Source organism: Lagenorhynchus albirostris, chromosome 4 (assembly GCF_949774975.1).
Source record: "Lagenorhynchus albirostris chromosome 4, mLagAlb1.1, whole genome shotgun sequence".
NCBI classification, from domain to species: domain Eukaryota; kingdom Metazoa; phylum Chordata; class Mammalia; order Artiodactyla; family Delphinidae; genus Lagenorhynchus; species Lagenorhynchus albirostris.
In genome coordinates this window covers 73,997,961-74,024,025 of record NC_083098.1, presented here as the reverse complement: position 1 = coordinate 74,024,025, position 26,065 = coordinate 73,997,961, and the positions used below count along the sequence as shown (strand labels likewise).

The 26,065-nt window shown below is 40.0% G+C and overlaps 1 long non-coding RNA gene across 1 annotated transcript in view; it reads right to left on the bottom strand.

Annotated features, from left to right (window-relative positions):
* Positions 1-2,766, bottom strand: part of LOC132519342 (uncharacterized) — a 79,097-nt gene extending 76,331 nt beyond the window's left edge. Inside the window, exon 1 of the long non-coding RNA XR_009540150.1 lies at positions 2,663-2,766. This is a non-coding gene — a long non-coding RNA (uncharacterized LOC132519342). The remainder of the gene's footprint in view (positions 1-2,662) is intronic.
* Positions 2,767-26,065: the final 23,299 nt, after the last annotated feature.

Genomic DNA, 26,065 nt, shown 5'->3' with positions numbered 1-26,065 from the left:
GAATGCTCCAGTGGCTCCGAGGTGTGGTGGGTTCCCACCATGCCAACTTTTAGGGGTCTGGCATTTAAAATGCACGAGTACTGTGGAGCTGCAGTTCAGGCCACAGGCTCTGGAGCCTGACTTCTTGGGTTCACCCTGTAACCCCAGCACATGCTATCTCTGAGAACTTAGATGAGTTCCTTAAACTCTCTAAGCCTCCCTGTCTGCCTCACAGGGTGATTATGACGATTAAGTGAGGTGGTGGATGGAAAGAGCAGGGGCCTGGGCCACTGGGCTAAAGAAATGTTTACTGTTAAATATCAGATGACATGCATGACTTCCAACATTTCTTACACTGTGCAGATTAGGGCATAATCCTAAGGGGCTGTTTTTCTTTAAGAAAAAAAGAAAGAAAGAAAATACAGACACAGTGGAAACTAACTTTAATATATTTGCTAAGGAGTAGAATTCAGGGTAAGTCGCATCTATCTTAGAACCCACGCAATGGGGGCTTTATTATCACAAAACAAAGGCTTCATTTAGAAACAAAGCAAACTCTTGGCATGAGCCTGGGGCCCTAGCATACTTTGGAACCAAAATCCTAGAGAAATAAGTGAAGATTGCCACTGACTGTGTAATCATGTGCTCTTGGACAAGACACTTAACCTCTTGGTGTTCTCATCTAAAAAAAATGAGCTGGACGAAAAGGTATCAAAACTCCTGAGAGGTCTCATTTCACCCTAATGTTCTATAATTCTACTTAATGCCATGAACTGTCTGAAGTAGAATAAAACCAGATGATGAGAGTAACAGCCCCCAAGCTCTCACACCCTAGGATAAACAATTTAGCACTGTATCGTTTAGACTCCCATGAATATGCTATTGCTGAAAGTCTTTTAGTCTTGTCTCCCCATCTAGGTTAAAAACTCTTTGAAGACAGAGATCATGCATCATTCTTCTCATTCTTCATTGTCCTCTGCCCAGCATTAAACACACCGTAGCCATCAGGAATGTGCGTAAGTAGAGCCTAATTCCAAAAGCCACCCATGATATGACTTCATAGGCATAATTCCGTAATCCATCCATGTTATAACTTCATGGTCATGCTGGATACCTGTTGCTCAATCACAGCAACTTAACCCAAAACAGGCATCAGTGAGAACAGCCAGGCATGTGACTTAGTAAATCATATTTCTAGCCTTTCATTTGTTCACAAATATGTATTTAATAACGGTGATTACCAGGCACTGGTACCAGGGATGCTCTACACCCCCATCACAACCCTGAAGGTTCTCACGTAGACAATGTGGAAATCACATATGTGCACCAGTGGAGCATAACTAGAAACCGAACTTGGTCAACAACCCTTTTTTCTCAATCTATGCCCCCCCCCTTCCAGATGAAGGGGCTTCCCAGTTCATCCCTGGAGTTTTATTAGTATTTACTATGTCAACAGGTACAGTATTCCTAAGTTTAAAGAAAAAGAAGCATGCATTTACAGGGCTTTGTACAGGTCTAAAACCTAGTGTTTATCAACAATATTTTGATCTTTCTTAAAGCGGAAATATAATACTGCAGACTGGCGACACTTATTCCTAGAAGCCTTCTGAACTTAGCATTTCCTGCTGCTGTGTTTCTGGTCTTAAGTACATCAGCAAAATACTCTGTGGTCTGTAGATTATCTGTAAACCAACTGACAGGTATCCAGTGCAGACCATGCAAGGACATTACTTCGCCCCTATCGCTGCCCTCAGATGATGTTGTGAAAAGTAAAAGTTCATCAGATGCGACCGGGTTCACGATGGACCCGCACTGTGAATTCCTAAGGCTGAAAGGCCGATTGCAATTTATCACTCCTCCTGCTTATCAGCCATAGAGTGACTTTCCTCCATTTAAATAGCAGCCGGCTTCCCTCCTATGGCTCCATCCCTGTTGCCAAGGTTCTCTAAATGCTAATGAGGAGATAGAGAACACTCTGTGATCTTGTAAAATGCTCACCCAGCAATTTGGCAAAAACAGAGTGTAAACATCATGCCTGGATACCTGCATTTGTTGGTCAAGGATCAATGCAGAAATGACCACCACAGAGGCTGTGTCTGCCACCACAAAAAGAAACAGAATATTCAAATGTTTTCCTAGAAGTTTCAGATGTGTTGAACATAATACTAGGAAAACCGATACACTTATATCGATGATTATTTGTGGCAATAAACAAGGACAGGAGATTGAAATTATAATTCTCACAAACTTAAGCATATTATATAAAGACATAACTTGGTTCTATGGAAAATATTTGAGATAGGAATATGTGAACGGATCCAAACGATGTGAATAATAGCATCTGGATGCTTAGTTAGCAAATAAGAGAATCAGCAATACTATGTTTGACAGCTGCTGTGGTTTCCTGGATAGGAAAATCAACTTGGAATTGAGAGGTCTCTGTTTGATCCAATAAATGTTCATTGAGAGCATTCCCAGCTTCATCACAAATAACAATGAGTGAACATTATAAAGTCATACCTAATCCCTAAAGTCTTCAGTGAAAGGATCCAGGCTGAATAGGTTTCTTAAGGCTCTGAGTCATCAGCAGTATTTATAAGAAGTATGCAAGATAATCAACCAACAGATTATTCACTTGAAAGCTAGAACAGAATCCTGTGTGATGACTTCTTTGAAAACTCACCTGCAAATTTCAGATATACCTCAAGTGTCGCAGAATCTCAGAGCTGGACGCATCCTCAAGAGGTCACAAAATGAAGTAACACTTGACACATAGCCATATATAAGTAAATCCACCTAGACAGAACAATTAGGAAATCATAAGGGACCTGAAACTGCACAGAAATCAAGATGAGATGATTCCCAGAAGGAAGCAACAAAGATAAAATGCTGAGCCAGGATTACAAAATCAAAGTTAACCTCAAAACCATCAGAGAAATATGTCCTCTTGGGAATGCTTGTAATTTCAATTCAGCATAACTTCTTTTGAGTTTTTATTCATTAATGTCAAGCCTGGTTTTAAACTTAATGGCTAAGGGTCAAGTTCAGACACAAAAAGCATAGGCGTGCAAGTAGATACAACCTGACGTGTTTATCTTTTCAGCGCACACTTTCTGCTGCAGGCGTGTGCCAGATGTAGCAGCAGCTGTAGGAAGTTGTTTATCTACCCTCTTGACCTTTGTGAAGTGTTAGGAGATGGTAAAAATCATGTTTTTAAATTATAGGCGTCTCCTTTTAAACTAGCATCTTCTTAGCATCAGTCAAAACACATCAATAAAGGCATAAGAAGGTCAAGAAGATACGATTGCATCCCAATGATATCTGTAAAAACATACTTCTGCAATGATTTACAATGCAACAAGGGCTCTCTGCTTATTTCCAAATTCACTTCATTTATTCAACATTCAGTAAATATTTATTGCACTCCTACTGTCTGCCAGGCACAATTAAAAACTGCAAATCAAATGAATTCTAATACCTGTAATATTTGTGTCTTGCCTGAATTTCTACAAATGTCATTTGTGCTTTGCAAATTTATCCTTTAAATTTTTCAAAATCTATTAATATTCCAAGGATGAAAGATGCCTCAAAATCTTTAGGTGTACTTATTAAGAAAACATTATTGGGGGGGGCGGTTCACAGCCAAATGTAAAGATTTCAGAGGCAAATGCCACATCCTTCTTACAGAGAAGAGCGCTTTGGCCAAGCTTCAGGGCCACACAGCTTCTACTGATGGGTCACCATTCAGGTCTGGAGGGATTACACTAAATGCAAGTGGGACTGATCTATCAACCTAATCACTCATGAGAAATAATAACAATGTCATTAGCTAAGTTTCCAAAACAACCTAGTTCCTGCTTGAAAGTCAATCCCTCAGAAGCATGCTAAGACTTACTTTTGTTATGACATTTGGATGAAGTCACAAAAGTTCCTTTGGTCTTTCTCTGTCAACGTCAACGTCCTCTGGGGAAACCAGTGTGGTGATATCAAAAAACAAAAGGAAACAAATCAGAGTCTCCAAAGAGAAAGACGCAAACAATAATTATTTTTAAGAGACCCAGTTAGTTTTTCATTTTGGCCAAGGAATAATTAGAAAATATACTTACTGCTTTCCCCAAAAGGTCAGCTTACAACCAAAATCAAAATGTATTCTCATACTTCTTTGAATCATAGTCATTGATTTGCCAGAATTCTCCTAACCCAATAAAATATTTGTAAACATGGACATTCACATTAAACTATATTTAGACATACTTAGTATGTGTATATAATTTAATTATATAGGTACAGATAAATTCTTTGGGACTCTAAGTTAGAGAACTGACACAAAGTTTTATTTGTCTTTGAGATGTGTACACATACGTGTGTCTATGCATGGCTGCGTGTGTGTGTTGGCAAGGATTGACAGATATGGCCCTTGCCTTCAAGGAGCTCTTAATCTAGTAGAGCTCTAGTAGAGCATGTTAAATCTGGTTCACTTGACATGATTTTCTCTGACAATCTTTGTTTATATAGTAAAAGGCCATTCATTCACTGAGCAGTGATAGGGTATAAGATTTTGAATTTTCATCTTTCACAACGGGCTGTCTTGTTTTCCATTCAGTTAGCCTTAAATCGAAATCAGCCTTAAAACTCTCTGAGTCTCAACGTTTTGCTATCACTTCAACTTGCCTTAGAGAGACGACATAAGTCTTTCAAAACAACAATTTTTAAGCATTCTGAGGCAATGACAACCTGTTGGACTGAATTTCCAGTTGTGCAAATTGTAGCTGCTCCATCTGAGGGAATGACTGTGGTAGAACTAAAAAACACATGAAATAAATTCTGAAAATATTTTCAGATGTCAAAGAATGAGACTATCATTCAATCACTCAATAAATATGGCCTAGATATCTACTTGGTGCTAGTTGTTGCACCAGAAAATTGCTTCCAAATGTCCTCTTTACTCACTTCAGAGCCACAGTAAATCATGATGACCAAGTCTTGGCCATGGTCATAGAAAAACAGCCCAAATTGCTGTCCTATGAAATTTTTCTTAGGATTCCTATGAGTGTGCTGATGGGGACAATGTTGAGTGTTACTGAAGGCAAAAAATATGTGTATGACTGGAGTGATATATAGACTATTCATAGGGTGTGATTTATATAAATATGGTGTGATTTTAGAAAAAAGTTAATGGTCCCTATGACACCAAAAGCACAGACAACAAAAGAAAAAATAAATAAACAGGACTATATCAAAAGTCCAAACATCTGTGCCAAAAGACACAATCAACAGAGTGAAAAGTCAAACCATGGAACAGAAGAAAATACCTGCAAATCATAGATCTGGTAAGAGGTTATTATCTAGAATAAACAAATAAATCCTACAACTCAACAACAAAAAACAAACAACCCAATTAAAAAATGGGCGAAGAATTTGAATAGACATTTCTCCAAAGGAGATGTACAAATGGCCAATAAGCATACGAAAAGATGCTCAGCCTCACTAACCATTAGAGAAATAGAAATCAAAACCACAATGAGATACCACTTTATACCCATTAGGATGGCTATCAAATAAACAGAAAATAACAAGTGTTGAAAAGGATGTGGAGAAATTGGAATCTTTGTGCACCAGTGATGGGAATGTAAAGTGGTTCATCCCTTACAGAAAATAATATGGTAGTTTTTCTAAAAAATGAAAAATAGAACTACCATATGATCCAGCAATTCTACTTCTGGGTATATATTCAAAAGAATTGAGAGCAGGGTCTCAAATATTTATACACCCACAACCATAGCAGGTAGAAGCAATCCAAATGTCCATCAATGGATGAATGGATAAATAAAATGTGGTATATACATACGATAGAATAGTATTTAGCCTTAAAAAGGAAGAAAATTCTGACAGATGCTATAACATGGATGAACCTTGAGGACATTATGCCAAGTGAAATACACTAGTCACAAAAAACAAATACCATATGATTCTACTTATGTGAGGTATCTAGAGTCATAGAGACAGAAAGCAGAATGGTGGTCTTCAGGAGCTGCGGAGTAGAGAGAAATGGCAAGTTGTTTAATGGGTATAGAGTTTCAGATCAGCAAGAATAAAGGAGTTCTGGAGATCTGTTTCACAATAATGTGAATATACTGAACACTTCTGAACTGTACACTTAAAATGTTAAGACGGTAAATTTCATGCTACATGTATTTTAAAATTAAAAATAATGGTAATAAGTGAATGATCCCAATGCAATTTTACAAAGTTGATTTTTACAACTTTTACAAAGTTGATTTCTTTAAACAAATACTGTTCTCAATGTTTTTAAAATCTGCTATGTATCAATTGGAGTCAACAGAGGGCCAGCAACCCAAAGGGAATATGGAGTCCTAAATCTAAGACAAAGTCAGCAAGCATCTCTCCTCACAACTGATAATAGTAAAAATACCACACGACAAAAGGGATCTGGGAACAACTGATAATTGAATTATTCAGGGTTCACCAGAGAAACAAAACCAACAGGATACATAGAGGGAGATTTATTTTAAGGAGATGGCTCACAACTGGCTCATTATTGTGAGGCTGTCAGGTCCAGAATCTATAGGGCAGGCTGCAGGCAGGAAATTCTGGCAAGAGTTGATGTTGTAGTCTTGAGTCCAAAGGCCAGAAACTTGGGCAGGGTTTCTATGTTACAGTCTTGAGGCAGAATTCCTTCCTCTTTAGGGGACCTCCATCTTTGGCTTTAAGACCTTTGACTGATTAGATGAGGCCCACCCCACCACAGAGGATAATCTGCTTATTCAACATCTACTGATATAAAATGTTAATCTCACTTAATAAGAATAATCTCATTTAAATGTTAATCAGTTAAAACTTAATGTTAATCTCATCTAAAAAATACCTTCACAGCAACATCTACACTGGTACTGGACCAAACAACTGGTACTGTAACCTAGCTAAGCTCACAAATAAAATTAACCAACACAGTTATGACACATATTTTCTTTTAAATGAACCTATCTGTATTTGTATAAGTGAATTTCTAATTCCAAGTAGTGAACTTGGGAAATTATACACTATTTCATTGATGCTTTCTTTGTTCTCTTTTGCTAAGTCTCTGTCTGTACAAGGCAGAGCCCAACCCAAGCAAAAAAAGAAAATTAATCTTTTTGCTTATAGTAATTTTTTAAAATAGCCCAAATGTTATTATTCAGTTTATTTAATTATTTAGTTAAAATAACTTTGTTCCAAAGAAGTTGGGACCATTTTTAAAAATCAAATTCACTTTCAAAGTTGAAAATTTACCACCTTTGAGAATTTTTAAAAGCATGTGTCACTAGAAACCACAGCACAGGTGGCATTTAAAAAACTGATTCAAATATCAGCATCACTGGATTTAGTGTAACGCTCCCAAAGGTAAAATCTTCCAAAAGCTGCCCTCACTCTTCCAGATGTATAAGCTCTGGTCATTTATACTTAAACCTTTGAGCTAAATTGTAACTATGAAGTTGCAGTACTGGGAATTGTGATGTGAAAGAATATCATAATAACAAATATAAAAGATCTCAATCACCCTGTTCATGATAGGGAAAACTATCTATAGGAATGTGATTAAACAAATGATAGTACTAACTTAAACTGGATAGAATACTGTGTAGCTGTCTATAATGGGATAGGCAGGGACAGGAAATGTACAGTCTCTATTCAGGCAGTGAAACTTCTAAGATTTGTATGCAACTTTTGCATGCATGTTCACTTTTCTAGGGCAAGAGACCCTAACTCTGAATCAATGTGTTATAACCCCCCCAAAAAGTTAGGAAACAGTGTAGCAGAAGAATATTTAATGCAATGGTAAAATGTTCAAGTTATACTGCTAAGTGAAAAGGCAAAATATTAAAGAGCTCATACAGTGAGCTCATACAGTACTTAAAACATTTTGATGTACGCTTTGTAAGTAATAATGGAAAAATATACACCAAAATGTTAGTAGGAATAATCTCTGAGTAGTGGGATTACGTATAATTTTTGTTGTTATTGTCTTATTTTGCTTTGCTGTTGGCTTGTCTGTATTTTCTCAATTTTCTACAATGATATGTATTGCTTTTATAAAGAAAAGTAAAAATTTAAGTTGGAAATGGAAAGTTGGAGAATGATTTGTCAGTATGTCATCAACACAGTTCAGACTACATGAGTTCTAATTCTAGTCAACTGATCCTTGTTGATATTAATAGTAGCTGTAATAATAATAAAGTAGCAATTATAATGATAATAATAACAAACCATTTTATAACAACCTGTGCAAATGATCCCCCTGTTACTTGATTGGGCCTGGTATGTGTCTAAATATAAATCAATTAGCTGGAATTTGGGTTTATAAATTAGTTTAGTGTGAATGTAGTTGACACAAATCAATCTCCCTTGGTCAGTTCATCCACATGTGGGAAGAAAATCAAATTTCTGAACTTGCAAAATTAAAATACCCATATAGTTGTACCTGTGATTCTCTTATGATCCCTCAAGTTTGAAAAAGGTGTAAGATACTTACAGAAAATAATGGCAGTCTCTCTCAAAAGAATCAGATTCATGAATAGATTAACTCCATTTTTAAACTGTGTATCTCTTTCTAACTTTTTCTTAAAATGTTGGTATTATCACCTATCTGCTAGCAAATATTAGCAGCTAACAAAACAAATGATAAAATAGCAAATAAATATTAATAAACAATACACTATTCAATAGCTCATTGTTATTTTTTCACAGACAATAATGTTTTAGGTTCTGCATCAGTTTGGGACCTCCAGGAAATGGGACTTCCAGGAAACAGAAACATAACAGATTTACTGGGGGAAATGTTTATGAAGGACAAAGGGGAGTGGGGGCAGGAGTAGCCCAAGAGCAACTCAGACGGTGTTTCTAGAGAGGGAGGGAAGGAGGACATGGTACAAGAGCCTCAGACTGCAGTGACCTCTGTGAAGGTCTCAGCCAGACTTGTGGGCGCCTCAGAGAGACGACTGCCCACTGAGAAGTTTCACATTGAACGAAAATGACCCAGCTCTAGTACCTCCATTATGCCCAGTCATTAGCTGGGGAGAACGTGGCCTCAGGGTGAAGGCCAGAGCAGACCCCAAAGGTGCAAGAGCTGACAGCTCACTGTTTTCCTGCAGCAGGCTCTCTCTTGAAGGGACAGCTGAGTGGCATATTTAGGTCGTTGCCACAGGTTGATTTGTTTTATAATCATACATGTAGATTTATTTTTTGCTACTAAAATTGTTCTTTGTTCTTGTGTTGGAATTAAATATACCATTCTGCCCCCATGTCCCAAATAAGAGCATGATATTCCTAATTGAAGTCTACAACAACTATGATTTCCAGGTGTGTTACCACTTTAACAATTTTGAGACTCTATTCTGATTTCAAGTCAGAAGATTTGGACTCAAATCCTAGCTTCATCACTTTCTACCTATAGTGTCTTGAGCAAGACACCTGACCTTGCTGAACCTAAGTTTCCTGATCTCTAAAGTGGGAATATCCATGCCTTACTCCAGAGAATTGTTTTAAAGACTAAATATAATAACATATGTGAACCCCCCTGGCATATAGAAAGTGCTCAATAAATGTTTTTAGAATGGAAAACAACCCTAACAGGTACTATTGCATGTAGCTTGTCAACATTCCCTTACTTTACCTGGACAAGTTACCTAACTCTTACAAGCCTCAGTTTCCTCATCTATAAAATAGAATAATAGTTCTCCCTATGGCACTGAGTTACTGAAATGATTAGATTAAATAATGTAAAGAGAGGATTTATCACATTACCTGACACACAAGAAGTCCTCAGCAAATGGGATTAGTAAATAATTAGGATTACTTACTATCAGTAAGTAATTCATTTTAATTTTGAAGTTCAGAAAAATTCGATTTATTATATTATAGATTACATGACAATCTTAGTCTCATAGGAACTAATAATATCTCAGTTGTTATTCTCAGACTTGACCTTTCCTTTGAAGTAAGTGCACACAAATACCCCTACTGTCGGCCCTTGGTATCTGTGGGTTTCACTGATTGACTGAATCCACAGATCAGAGGGCTGACTGTATTAATTGTATGACACCATTTTATATGTAAGGGACCTGAACATCTGAGGATTCTGGTATCCACAGGGACCCCTGGAACCAATCCCCCACAGACACTGAGGGACACTGTACTTGCCAAAGATGACCCAGTGCTGTACGGTAATAACTAGACAGAGATAACAAGCAGCCTTACTTTCTTGATCATCTGTTTTCAAATTCACTCCTCTGACAGAAACACATGCTTAGTTTTTTCCACATAGATTTTGACATCTGTTAGTCATGGATTATTATTATTACCATTAAAAATAATAAAAACAATGATATATTTTTTTACCTGAAAGGCTCAATTTCTTTTAGATATTTTTCTCTAGTTTGGGAGCTTCAGCTGGACATTTAAAAGATAAATTGGCACTTGAGTTTTAATCAGAAACTGTCTGAGGTAGAATCCAGGGCCTAAGCATTTTAAAGCCTAGTTATTCAGAAGCCAGTTAGGGCCTAAATCCATTCAGTTTTAGGCAGAAACTTGCTGAGGTAGAATCCAGGGCCTAAGCATTTTCAAGCCTAGTTATTCAGAAGCCAGGTAGGGGCTAAATCCACTTCAGTTTTAGTCAGAAACTGGGTGAGGTAGGATCCAGGGCCTAAGCATTTTAAAGCCTAGTTATTCAGAAGAGCGGAGCTTCCAGCAAGATGGCGGAAGAGTAAGACGCGGAGATCACCTTCTTCCCCACAGATACACCAGAAATACATCTACACGTGGAACAACTCCTACAGAACCCCACTGCACACTGGCTGAAGACCTCAGACCTCCCAAAAGGCAAGAAACCCCCCAAGTACCTGGGTAAGGCAAAAGTAAAAAGAGTAAACACAGACAAAAGGATAGGGATGGTACCTGCACCAATGGGAGGGAGCTGTGAAGGAGGAAAGGTATCCACACCCTAGGAAGTCCCTTCGCAGGTGGAGACTGCGGGTGGCGGAGCGGGGAGCTTCGAAGCCGCAGAGGAGAGCACAGCAACGGGTGCGGAGGGCAAAGCGGGGAGATTCCCGCACAGAGGATAGGTGCCGACCGGCACTCACCAGCCCGAGAGGCTTGTCTGCTCACCCGCCGGGGCGGGCGGGACTGGGAGCTGAGGCTCAGGCTTCGGTCGGAGCGCCGGGAGAGGACTGGGGTTGGCGGCGTGAACACAGCCTGAAGGGGGCTAGTGCGCCACCGGTGGCCGGGAGGGAGTCCGGGGAAAAGTCTGGACCTGCCGAAGAGGCAAGAGACTTTTTCTTCCCTCTTTGTTTCCTGGTGCGCGAGGAGAGGGGATTAAGAGCGCTGCTTAAAGGAGCTCCAGAGACGGGCGCGAGCCGCGGCTAAAAGCACGGACCCCAGAGACGGGCATGAGACGCTAAGGCTGCTGCTGCCGCCACCAAGAAGCCTGTGTGCGAGCACAGGTCACTATCCACACCCCCCTTCCGGGGAGCCTGTGCAGCCCGCCACTGCCAGGGTCCCGGGATCCAGGGACAACTCCCCCGGGAGAACGCACGGCACGCCTCAGGCTGCTGCAACGTCACGCCGGCCTCTGCCGCCACAGGCCCGCCCCACACTCCGTGCCCCTCCCTCCCCCCCCTCCCCCCCCCCCCCCCCCCCCGCCGCCCCGGCCTGAGTGAGCCAGAGCCCGCAAATCAGCGGCTCCTTTAACCCCGTCCTGTCTGAGCGAAGAACAGACGCCCTCTGGCGACCTACACGCAGAGGCGGTGCCAAATCCAAAGCTGAGCCTCTGGGGGCTGTGAGAACAAAGAAAAGAAAGAGAAATCTCTCCCAGCAGCCTCAGAAGCAGCAGATTAAAGCTCCACAATCAACTCGATGTACCCTGCATCTGTGGAATACATGAATAGACAACGAATCATCCCAAATTGAGGAGGTGGACTTTGAGAGCAAGAGTTATTATTTTTTCCCCTTTTCCTCTTTTTGTGAGTGTGTATGTGTATGCTTCTGTGTGAGATTATGTCTGTATAGCTTTGCTTCCACCATTTGTCCTAGGGTTCTATCTGTCCGTTTTTTTTTCCTTAATAATTATTTTTTTATTTTAATAACTTTATTATATTTTATCTTACTTTATTTTACTTTATCTTCTTTCTTTTTTCTTCCTTCCCTCCTTCCTTCCTCTCTCCCTCCCTCCTTTCTTTCTTTCTTTCTTTCTACTTCTACTAATTCTTTCTTGCTACTTTTTCTCCCTTTTATTCTGAGCCATGTGGATGAAAAGCTCTTGGTCCTGCAGTCAGGAGTCAGTATTGTGCCTCTGAGGTGGGAGAGCCAACTTCAGGACACTGGTCCACAAGAGACCTCCCAGCTCCACATAATATCAAACGGCAAAAAGTTCCCAGAGATCTCCATCTCAACACCAGCACCCACCTTCACTCAAAGACCAGCAAGCTACAGTGCTGGACACCCTATGCCAAACAACTAGCAAGACAGGAACACAACCCCACCCATTAGCAGAGAGGCTGCCTAAAATCATAATAAGTCCACAGACACCCCAAAACACACCACCAGACGTGGACCTGCCCACCAGAAAGACAAGATCCAGCCTCATCCACCAGAACACAGGCACTAGTCTCCTCCACCAGGAAGCCTACACAACCCACTGAACCAACCTTAGCCACTGGGGACAGACACCAAAAACAACGGGAATTACGAACCTGCAGCCTGCAAAAAGGAGACCCCAAACACAGTAAGATAAGCAAAGTGAGAAGACAAAAAAACACACAGCAGATGAAGGAGCAAGATAAAAACCCACCACACCTAACAAATGAAGAGGAAATAGGCAGTCTACCTGAAAAAGAATTCAGAATAATGATAGTAAAGATGATCCAAAATCTTGGAAATAGAATGGACAAAATGCAAGAAACATTTAACAAGGACCTAGAAGAACTAAAGATGAACAATGAACAACACAATAAATGAAATTAAAAATACTTTAGATGGGATCAAGAGCAGAATAACTGAGGCAGAAGAACGGATAAGTGACCTGGAAGATAAAATAGTGGAAATAACTACTGCAGATCAGAATAAGGAAAAAAGATGAAAAGAACTGAGGACAGTCTCAGAGACCTCTGGGACAACATTAAATGCACCAACATTCGAATTATAGGGGTTCCAGAAGAAGAAGAGAAAAAGAAAGGGACTGAGAAGATATTTGAAGAGATTATAGTTGAAAACTTCCTTAATATGGGAAAGGAAATAGTTAATCAAGTCCAGGAAGCACAGAGAGTCCCATACAGGATAAATCCAAGGAGAAATATGCCAAGACACATATTAATCAAACTGTCAAAAATTAAATACAAAGAAAACATATTAAAAGCAGCAAGGGAAAAACAACAAATAACACACAAGGGAATCCCCATAAGGTTAACAGCTGATCTTTCAGCAGAAACTCTGCAAGCCAGAAGGGACTGGCAGGACATATTTAAAGTGATGAAGGAGAAAAACCTGCAACCAAGATTACTCTACCCAGCAAGGATCTCATTCAGATTTTATGAAGAAATTAAAACCTTTACAGACAAGCAAAAGCTGAGAGAGTTCAGCACCACCAAACCAGCTTTACAACAACTGCTAAAGGAACTTCTCTAGGCAAGAAACACAAGAGAAGGAAAAGACCTACAATAATGAACCCAAAACAATTAAGAAAATGGGAATAGGAACATACATATCGATAATTACCTTAAAAGTAAATGGACTAAATGCTCCCTCCAAAAGACACAGATTGGCTGAATAGATACAAAAACAAGACCCATATATTTGCTGTCTACAAGAGACCCACTTCAGACCTAGAGACACATACAGACTGAAAGTAAGGGGATGGCAAAAGATATTTCATGCAAATGGAAACCAAAAGAAAGCTGGAGTTAGCAATTCTCATATCAGACAAAATAGACTTTAAAATAAAGACTATTAGAAGAGACAAAGAAGGACACTACATAATGGTCAAGGGATTGATCCAAGAAGAAGATATAACAATTGTAAATATTTATGCACCCAACATAGGAGCACCTCAATACATAAGGCAAATACTAACAGCCATAAAAGGGGAAATCCACAGTAACACATTCATAGTAGGGGACTTTAACACCCCACTTTCACCAATGGACAGATCATCCAAAATGAAAATAAATAAGGAAACACAAGCTTTAAATGATACATTAAACAAGATGGACTTAATTGATATTTATAGGACATTCCATCCAAAAACAACAGAATACACATTTTTCTCAAGTGCTCATGGAACATTCTCCAGGATAGATCATATCTTGGGTCACAAGCCTTCGTAAATTTAAGAAAATTGAAATTGTTTCAAGTATCTTTTCTGACCACAACGCTATGAGACTAGGTATCAATTACAGGAAAAGATCTGTAAAGAAATACAAACACATGGAGGCTAAACAATACACTACTTAATAACGAACTGATCACTGACGAAATCAAAGAGGAAATAAAAAAATACGTAGAAGCAAATGACAATGGAGACCCGACGACCCAAAACCTACGGGATGCAGCAAAAACAGTTCTAAGAGGGAAGTTTATAGCAATACAATCCTACTTTAAGAAACAGGAAACATCTCGAATAAACAACCTAACCTTGCACATAAAGCAAATAGAGATAGAAAAACACAAAAACCCCAAAGCTAGCAGAAGGAAAGAAATCATAAAAATCAGATCAGAAATAAATGAAAAAGAAATGAGGGAAATGATAGCAAAGATCAATAAAACTAAAAGCTGGTTCTTTGAGAAGATAAACAAACTTGATAAACCATTAGCCAGACTCATCAAGAAAAAAAGGGAGAAGACTCTAATCAATAGAATTAGAAATGAAAAAGGAGAAGTAACAACTGACAGTGCAGAAATACAAAAGATCATGAGAGATTACTACAAGCAACTCTATGTCAATAAAATGGACAACCTGGAAGAAATGGACAAATTCTTAGAAATGCACAACCTGCCAAGACTGAATCAGGAAGGAACAGAAAATATGAACAGACCAATCACAAGCACTGAAATTGAAACTGTGATTAAAAATCTTCCAACAGACAAAAGTCCAGGACCAGATGGCTTCACAGGAGAATTCTATCAAACATTTAGAGAAGAGCTAACACCTATCCTTCTCAAACTCTTCCAAAATATAGCAGAGGGAGGAACACTCCCAAACTCATTCTATGAGGCCACCATCACCCTGATACCAAACCAGACAAGGATGTCACAAAGAAAGAAATCTACAGGCCAATATCACTGATGAACATAGATGCAAAAATCCTCAACAAAATACTAGCAAACAGAATCCAACAGCACATTAAAAGGATCATACACCATGATCAACTGGGGTTTATTCCAGGAATGCAAGATTTCTTCAATATATGCAAAACAATCAATGTGATAAACCATATTATCAAATGAAGGAGAAAAACCATATGATCATCTCAATAGATGCAGAGAAAGCTTTCGACAAAATTCAACACCCATTTATGATTAAAAAAACCCTGCAGAAAGTAAGCATAGCGGGAACTTTCCTCAACATAATAAAGGCCATATATGACAAACCCACAGCCAACATCGTCCTCAGTGGTGAAAAACTGAAAGCATTTCCACTAAGATCAGGAACAAGACAAGGTTGCTCACTGTCACCACTCTTATTCAACATAGTTTTGGAAGTTTTAGCCACAGCAATCAGAGAAGAAAAGGAAATAAAAGGAATCCAAATCAGAAAAGAAGAAGTAAAGCAGTCACTGTTTGCAGATGACATGATCCTATACATAGAGAATCCTAAAGATGCTACCAGAAAACTACTAGAGCTAATCAATGAATTTGGTAAAGTAGCAGGATACAAAATTAATGCACGGAAATCTCTGGCATTCCTATACACTAATGATGAAAAATCTGAAATAGAAATTAAGGAAACACTCCCATTTACCATTGCAACAAAAATAATATAATACCTAGGAATAAACCTACCGAAGGAGACAAAAGACCCGTATGCTGAAAACTGTAAGACACTGATGAAAGAAATTAAAGATGATACAAGTAGAGATATACCATGTTCTTGGATTGGAAGAATCAACATTGTGAAAATGACTCTACTACCCAAAGTGATCTACAGATTCAATGCAATACTTATCAAACTACCACTGGTATTTTTCACAGAACTAGAACAAAAAATTTCACAATCTGTATGGAAACACAAAAGTCCCCGAATAGCCAAAGCAATCTTAAGAACGAAAAACGGAGCTGGAGGAATCAGGCTCCCTGACTTCAGACTATACTACAAAGCTACAGTAATCAAGACAGTATGGTACTGGCACAAAAAGAGAAAGATAGATCAATGGAACAGGATAGAAAGCCCAGAGATAAACCCACGCACATATGGTCACATCTTTGATAAAGGAGGCAGGAATGTACAGTGGAGAAAGGACAGCCTCTTCAATAAGTGGTGCTGGGATAACTGGACAGGTACATGTAAAAGTATGAGATTAGATCCCTCCCTAACACCATACACAAAAATAAGCTCAAAATGGATTAAAGACCTAAATGTAAGGCCAGAAACTATCAAACTCTTAGAGGAAAACATAGGCAGAGCACTCTATGACATAAATCACAGCAAGTTCCTTTCTGCCCCACCTCCCAGAAAAATGGAAATAAAAACAAAAATAAACAAATGGGACCTAATAAAACTTCAAAGCTTTTGCACAGCAAAGGAAACCATAAACAAGACCAAAAGTCAACCCTCAGAATGGGAGAAAATATTTGCAACAAATGAATCAACTGACAAAGGATTAATCTCCAAAATTTATAAGCAGCTCATGCAGCTCAATAACAAAAAAACAAACAACCCTATCCAACAATGGGCAGAAGACCTAAATAGACATTTCTCCAAAGAAGATATACAGACTGCCAACAAACACATGAAAGAATGCTCAAGTTCATTCATCATTAGAGAAATGCAAATCAAAACTACAATGAGATATCAGCTCACACCAGTCAGAATGGCCATCATCAAAAAATCTAGAAACAATAAATGCTGGAGAGGGTGTGGAGAAAAGGGAACCCTCTTGCACTGTTGGTGGGAATGTAAATTGATACAGCCACTGTGGAGAACAGTATGGAGGTTCCTTAAAAACTACAAATGGAACTACCATATGACCCAGCAATCCCACTACTGGGCATATACCCTGAGAAAACCATAATTCAAAAAGAGTCATGTACCAAAATGTTCATTGCAGCTCTATTTACAATAGCCCGGAGACAGAAACAACCTAAGTGTCCATCATCGGATGAATGGATAAAGAAGATGTGGCACATATATACAATAGAATATTACTCAGCCATAAAAAGAAACGAAATTGAACTATTTATAATGAGGTGGATAGACCTAGAGTCTCTCATACAAAGTGAAGTAAATCAGAAAGAGAAAGACAAATACCGCATGCTAACACATATATATGGAATTTAAGGGAAAAAAATGTCATGAAGAACCTAGGGGTAAGACAGGAATAAAGACACAGACCTACTAGAGAATGGACTTGAGGATATGGAGAGGGGGAAGCGTAAGCTGTGACAAAGCAAGAGAGAGGAATGGACATATATACACTACCAAACGTAAGGTATCTAGTGGGAAGCAGCTGCATAGCACAGGGAGATCAGCTCGGTGCTTTGTGACCGCCTGGAGGGGTGTGATAGGGAGGGTGGGACGGAGGGAGACTTAAGAGGGAAGAGATATGGGAACATATGTATATGTATAACTGATTCACTTTGTTATAAAGCAGAAACTAACACACCATTGTAAAGCAATTATACCCCAATAAAGATGTAAAAAAAAAAAAACATAAATTGGATCTATTTTACCTTCTGTTCATCTATCAATTTTCCCCTGCCAGTTTATCACTTGAAACTTCAGAGAGTTAGGGACAGGGGAATATTGGGGGGTAGGGGGCAGAATGGTTTAAAATAAAGAAAGACTATAGAAACATATATTCTATAATCACTTGAAAGCAGGATGAGGATAGAACAGGAAATAGCAAGGGAAGCTTCCAAAGCCAAAACTACAAACTTTCACCTTGACCTCTGAGTACTGGAAAATGAAAGATGATTACAGATAAGTCATGTCTTTTTCCACGTATTTCACAGATTGACAGTTCCAGACTTCACATGGCTGGTAGACCAGACGAGGCTAATCTCTAGACTCCAGTGGGGAAGCCTTTCTTTCAAAATTGGAAAAAACAAAAACAAAGGAAATCTCATTATGTTCAGTCTTTAAGCTCTTGGGTAAAACTGTCAATAAAACATGCTTGTTCCTGATAAGGAAATCAATTTGATTAAAAGTGCACTAAGACCATAAGTTTTTCCCTCCTAGAGCCAGTAAGCCATCACCCCTTAGTGAGTAATGATTTTCCATACTAATCAAGAGCTTAAATACAGCAACTAACTCAAACATAAGCCTTTTATTAAATTAGTTATTGATTCAAAAATCTATTACTCAAAATCTAGATTTTCAAATTTTTATTCCAAATGTATAATTTTCCACCATCACAGACACCAAGAATTCAGAAATATGGATCACTGTTGACAAACATGCAACAGAATTATACCATTACAAAGCATAGATAATTTTTCATGAAGTAAGAGTCAGGACTCATCTTTCATTCCACACCACAGTATATGAAATTCAATTACCTGGCCCGCTGTCTCAGATAGATAATAAGAATGTGGGCTTTGTCTCCAGACATAAAAAGGAAAAGGAAGCAGCTAGAACTACAGAGGTTGATGCAAGTTTAAAAACACAGGCAAAACTCGTGATCGAAGTCGACTTGATGAGCAGAAGAAGCCACAGTTGGTTTGAGTGACTGGCAGATGTGTATCATTCTTTCATTCTATTATCAGACATTTATGGTGTGCCAACTGTATGCCAAGCTCATGTGGAGCCGAACAGTGTTAACCACAGTGCAGAGTTTCAGGCAACCCAAAAAAACTATCATTCAAGTAACCAGTGTGCTGCTGATAACTAGTTTGATTCATGGTAACTGGTCCCTGGGATTTTTCTGCTGTAACGTGTCAAAAAATAAGTCACTGCCCCCCCACCCCCGCTCCCCCATATCTCAGATGATAAAATTTTCTTCAAGATTTCTGTGGTTTAGATTTCTTTCAGGTACAAATGGAAGACCTAAAGCAGATGTTTTTCTATCAAAGACAAAGAAACAAAGCTAAATGAAATATAGCAATCTTTCTCCTTATCTATCGCACCCCTACATGTAGATTCCTAGTGTGCATAAAATTCCCAACATAAGTCACTTGACCCTCTCTTCTAAGTCATGTCCTGACTGTAAAAAAAAAAAAAAAAAAAAGAGCAAATCTATGGGGAGGAAGGAGGTAGGTTGGGTACAGAGCACACCGCTCAGAGAGCTAAGGTTTCAATGCGATTTTGTTGTTGAAGCTTGGCATCTACAGTACGGGCATGGGAGGAGGTAGGATTCCTGGTGGTCATGGTGCACCCCCAGGTCCCAGCATGAACATAATTACAGGAGCTGTAAAGTCACAGGAAAATGTTTGCTATTCTGGAAAGCCTCGCTCATCTTGGCATTTCAACAAACCCTAGTATATGTTTGCTTCCCTTTTATGGAAACAGCATAATGCTCTTAGCCACAAGTCATTAAGAGACCACAGAGGACAATTTTAGTGTCAGTTTTCATTTTCATCCCAATGACCCTCATTCTTGTCATCTTTATACATCAATTACCCACTCAATTCCCTCTGCCCGTCAGATCAGGAAAAGCAATTCCCTGGAGGAAACTGAAGGAAAAGCAAAACTGATAGGGCATTTGAAGAAGAGATGAGATCAAAATGGGTGAAGAGAAGGTTCATATTCCCTCAATCCAAGAAATAATCAGGTCAACTCAGAAAATCCACCCTTCAGTTAAAATCTGTGGCAAAAATAGTACAAGGCAGCTTTGCCACAAAGTTTGCATGTCTGGCTTCCAGGGGATCTGGTAGGTTAGGACTGGTAGAAAAAAGACTAAGACAAAAATAAAGAAAAATGTAATTAATGGCTGTGTTTAGAAGACACTTTCCATAAAACCACTAATTTCAATAATTATTTAGTCCGTGCTTAGTAAATGCCAGGTACCACATTAAGTCCTTTACACAGATCATCACATTTAATTCTCACAGAAATCCTATGAGGACTGTACTATTATTGTCTCCATTTTACAGATGAGCACACTGATATGAAAAGAAGGGAAGGAACTTGCACGAGGTCAAGATGCTAATAAGGTCCAGATTCTAACTTCCAAGCTCCAATGGTCAGCTCGAGCCTAGGAGTCTGGCCTCTCCCCAGAGGAATTGTTCCAGTTATCTTCTGCTATGTAATAAACCACCTTAAACATAACGGCTTAAAACTCTATAATTTATTCTTCTTTCTCATGGTTCTGTGGGTTAAGTGAGCTCAGTGAGGCACTTTGCTTAAGGTCTCTCATATAGTTACAGTCATATGTGATGGCTGGGCCAGAAGTTATCTGACTGCATTAGCCATTTAAATGATGGGGCTGGGCTGCATATCCAAGATGGTGCACTCACGTGGCTGCCAGGTGATGCTGGCTGTCAGCCGGGAGGCCAGGGAGGGCTACTGGCAGAGCACCAATACATGACCATACATGTAACTTAGGTCTTTCATGGAAGGTGGGTTCCAACAGGAAGAGTTCAGAAAAAGGAGCATCCTAAGAACAAGGATTCCACAAAAACCAAGCAGAGGTTGCAAAGTTTCTTATGATCTAGTCTCAGAAGTTCTATTGGTCAACAGTGAGTACGAGGCAGGGCCAGATTCAAGGGGAGAATACCATGAAGGATATGAATTCTAAGAGCTGTTGGGTTGATCTTTGGAGACTACCTACTATTGTCATATCTGTGAAGCACAAATCTTTATGTTGCCCTCCTGGGAAGAAGCAAAAGAAGGGAGTCTGGCCCCCATGAGGCTCTGGGAATGGGGAAGTTCTTACAAAGATGTTAAGCCAACTATATTACTAAGAAGCAGACATGAAAACAATAACAAGAAAAGCAAACACCAGTTATAGACACAAATTTTAAATCACACAAATAATGAACTCCTCAGTATCCTCCCCAAAGCACTGCCATAAGGATAGTGTTCTGAAGGCCTCATATGTTTTGTGGAATACATGTGATTTCTTCTTTTTTAACTTATCTTCCCTTTATGTATCCTACTGACTTAGAGGCATTATGGTGTGAAATTCAAATACAGACTCTTACCAGTACTCTGAGTCCTTAGGTAAGACTTAACCCCTCTGACATTCTGTTTCCTCATCTAAATAACAGGAATAATAATATCTGCATCTATAGCTGAGTATACGTATATCTCTCTCGTCACTGATACACACAGTCATTGTATAATTCAGATCCTTTTCTCTAAAGCTCACAATTACCAAATAGAAAAAAAAATCTGAATTACATTTATATCTCATTTTATAAATTAAAAAAACAAAGAGGAATTAAATTACTTATTAAGAACTTCAGGAGATCAGCAGCCCCAAAACTCTAGCCCCTAGGGATCTTCCCTGGTCCACTTTGCTCAGTAATGGGGCCTCTGCCCGGCAAGGTATCTAGGAACATATGGTCCTAATAGTTCTATACCTAGACAGGAAGATCATATGAGGCAGGTATAGAAGGAGAGAAAAGTCATGGCACAAAGATTATTTTCATTAATAATGAAAATAATTAAGTACCTGTCTCAGAGTAGACATATAATAACACCTGTTGGGTGGATGGGTGGGTGGATGGATGGACAGACAGTTGGAAGGGTTTTAGTTGTAAATGTTTGTCCTCCTGTGGTATCAGAAGATGGAATCTCACTTCCACCTCAGGAAGTTCCCAGCCATTCCATACTCCTTAAGCAGAGAGAGCAGCAGACCATCTCTTTCTTCCCCGCAAATGGTCTTTCTACCTCGATTTGTTCTCTCGACACGTATTTTCTTTTTTCGTTCTCCACCTGCCATAGAATATTTAAAAGGAGAGACCAACAGCCAACGGAGATAATTGTGGGCTCTTAGGCTATGGAGGGGGAGCTTTCCTTTCCTCTTTGTTTAATTCTGAGAATGTGGTCCTATCCTCCAGTTTCTACATCTGGCATCAGGCCTAGTGTCAAAACTCTGGAAGTTTTCCCCTAGCAGGCTGTTCTTGTATCAGAAGAGGTTGACTAGGACTTTTCCTGTTGCCCTGGAATAGGGACAGGGTTCATGGCCGAGGACAAAAAAGGACCTAAATACACCACCCGTTAAAGTGAGCTGACAAAGGGCTTTCTGAAAATCGCCAGAACTACTAATTTCCTACTACCATTACCAACATCACCCCAACCTCCCCACCCCCTACATGCACAGAACCTTTTCCAAGGTAATCCAAAAGTAAGAGAGGGGATGCAGAGTTGGAATTGAGGTCTACCAACCTCATGGGTTCTTGGGGAGAAATATTTTTAGACTGTACCGGAGCGGTGTGCTTCCCCATTCCTCATAAAGCCAAGAGATGGGCAGGTTGCAAGATAATCACGTTTAGAGGCTGAGGGTATATGAAAAAGGGGAAGCTGGCACCTCACCCTTACAATCTTCAGTCCCATCCTGGGATTGCCATCCAAGTAGAGCATTGTAAGGTGTCTCCTGGGAGAGCTTGATGTACTTGACATGCTTCCCCTAGAGTCTGGAGACATCCGTGAATGTAGAGCTTGGTGTCTCATGCTCTTCCGGAGATTTATGAAGGCAAAATCCTTGCTGGGAAGAAGATGGAGGCAACCTATGAGAGGTTTCTCAAGAGTGCTCTAGCGGTTCCCACGGCTACTGCACAGGACATAGCGTTACAGGAGCACGGAGTTAGACGGAGGAGCAGAATTGGGGGGCTGCTCAAGGGGCTTTCAGGTGAAGGGAAGTGAACCCACTTACCCTAGGGCTACTCCTTCCCCTGAGAAAGTGCTGGAAGCATGAATCACTGTTGGGAGCAAAGGAAGACACAGCTACCCTCTCTAAGTTCGTCCTCAACAATAGAAAGGTCCAAAAGAAGATGAACAACAGCCTTAGATTTTCAATCACAGCCTCTTTTACAGAGACTGACACACAGCAGCAGAAAGATCCAAATGAAGCCAGACCCAACCAGAAGACAAGCAGGATTCCTTCCCACCCCTGACTCAGGCCCAGGAATCCAAGATCTTGGTCCTCCGTCCCTTCTCCTTGGCCCCAACCCAAGAAGGTTCCAGTGGTTCTCAACCAGGGCAGAATGGCTCCTGTAGGAGGTGTTTGGGAAAGTGGTGTACGTCATAAAGACTGAAAGGTGCTATGGGAATCTGTGTGGAGGTCAAGGGGGAAAGTGTTAAGTATTCTGAAATGTACAGAACAGTTCTATGCTAAGAATTGTCCAACCCCCAAATGACAAGATGACTCCCCATAGAAAAACATACTGGTTGACCCAGGAAAGGGTCAGACGACTGTAGACTGTAGACTGTTTCTCCTCCATTGCCACCCTACTCCTGCCTATCAGCCCCCTCTCTATTCCAAAGTGCTGGATTTGTGGGAAAGTGAAAAGACAGTTTATACACTCCTGCCCCAGATCTCCCAAGCCTCAGCTCAAACCCGTGGTTGGGACGAGGGAGGAGATTAGAGTTAAACTGAGTGCGAGATTCTGAGATTGACACTTTAAACCACAACGGACTGAAATTTTTATTACCGAAAGAGAGCAGAGAATTATGGAATCTGCCAAAGATGCTAAAGGGTGGGGAATGGGAATTCAGCTGAACACTTCAGAAATCAGTCACTGGAAGAAACACAAACACTTCATGTTTATACCCCACTTCGTTACAACTCCTCAGTTGCCTCCTCCATAAAGGGGGGTAGGGTCCTGGTTTTCAAACACGCAAAGGAAGGAAGGTCACGGAGAATGTTTCTGTCTGCCTCACTGACCACTGCAGATAAGCCATTGCTGCTCACCCCGCTTGGAAGCATTATATCCTGTTTCCGCCACGAGCTCTGGGTGGAGCCCAGGGGTTGCCATCTAGGGCTGTGGCAGTTGGATGGAAAGCACATCGGAAGCCTGGTAGGGGTGCCGGCCCACGGCACAGATGCTGCACTGCTGCTAAGGTAACAATGGGTAAGGAATAATCATGAGATGGGTTTTCCTCTCCCCCTGCCATGGCAGGTGCTTGATGTCAGAGCCCACTGCCAAATGACCCAAGAGGGAAATGCCCAGGTCAGGAGAGGCTGGGCTGGGATGAGGAGGCCTGGGGAGCATGTGCCTCTCGTACACATCAGACATTGCTCTGTCAGGGCTGTCTCAGCTCACACACAATGTACGGCTCAAATCCCATCTTTCCTTAGGATTCTTCCTAACTCCCTTCCTCTCACTCCCTTTCATCCACATTTAGAGAAACAAATAATTGGAAAGTGCCCCTATTAATACCACATCAAAAATACCTCACCTAATAAAAAATACCAGTTGGTATAGACATTTTCAGGACAATTTAGCAATATCTATTAAATTTTAGTTGTGCTTACCCTCTGACCCAATGCTTCTTCTAGGTATTTATCCTGTGGGCGTGTCATTCATAGCTGTATTCCCTGTGCTTCGAGCCCTAGAACTGTACCAGGTATATATATGTTGAGCAGTGGATGCTCCATAAAAATGTGTTAAATATTAAACAAGTGAACATACAATTAAAAAATAAATTGGCAAGCAGAACAACACATAAGTTATGATTTCACCTAGGCTTATAAAAAGCACAAATTATATTTTCCTTGCTGTTTAAGAAAAAAGGTTGTGAACTTTTTCAGTTCACAGCACATCATCAGAGGTACAGAAGTTGGCATGCTCTCTGAGCACCACTGTCTCTTACCTTATTCTATTGTGCCTCTTTTTCCCCATCACATCCTCACTCCCATTCCCTGCCCACTCTAATGTGTATAGTTAATCTTTGCATCTGTATGTATCCCTGAAAGATAATGTTTTTTACACACGTATTCTTATTTTTCATATTGCAAATGATACTGCATAAATCTTATTCACTTTCTTCCCTTTTTCACTGTTTTAAAGCTCAATCCATGTTAAACCATAGGTACATCTAGTTCATTGAATTGTGACTGCATTATAGTATATATTCCATACTAGATATCCACCTTGGTTTACTTACTCATTCTCATTGCAATAGACAAAGTCCCTTCCAACTGCCTACCACCACAAACGACTGCAAAAAAAAATAATTCTCCTATGCCATCTCTCTAGACCTGTGCAAGAGTCTCTCTGGGGCGTATGACTAGAGAGGGAATCGTGTAGTAGAGAATATGTATTCTTCTCAGTTTCACTTCAGAGCCACAGACTGGTTTCCAGAATGGCTGTGACAGCTCACCTTCCCGTCAGAAGCACATAAAAGTTTATCTTTCCCTGTGTGAAAGTGTCTGACCAACACTTGGAAGTACCAAGCCTTGCAATTTTTTGTTCATTTTATCACTGTAAAGTGGTATCTCATGGCTCAATTTGCAGTTCTCATTTCAAGAGTCATGTTCCTTTGTATGTGATCTGCTTTCTTTATGGAAGATCTTAGAATTTTTAATCCTTGTCTCAGAGGAGCTTTACTTTCACTTTTTTTTTTTTTTCCTTTGGCCACGCCCTGCATGCTTGCAGGATCTTAGTTTCCTGACCAGGGATCGAACCCACGCCCTCGGCAGTGAAAGCACGGAGTCCTAACCTCTGGACCACCAGGGAATTCCCTTTTTTTCTTTTTTTAATTTTCACTTTAATATATCTGATTGATGGGTGTCCTATTCTCAATGATCTTGAAGAGTGATAAGTGGCCGAGATTATCCACACATTTATTAACGGTGAATAGATAGATCTGAGAAGGCATTCATCTTCCATGCAAACTGCTTGCCTCATGCTGAAATTCCTTCTACAAGATCTTAGTCCAGCACTAACTGGGTCTTTGTTTGGTATGTCCAGTTGCCCACTTTGAGAGAATTCCTAC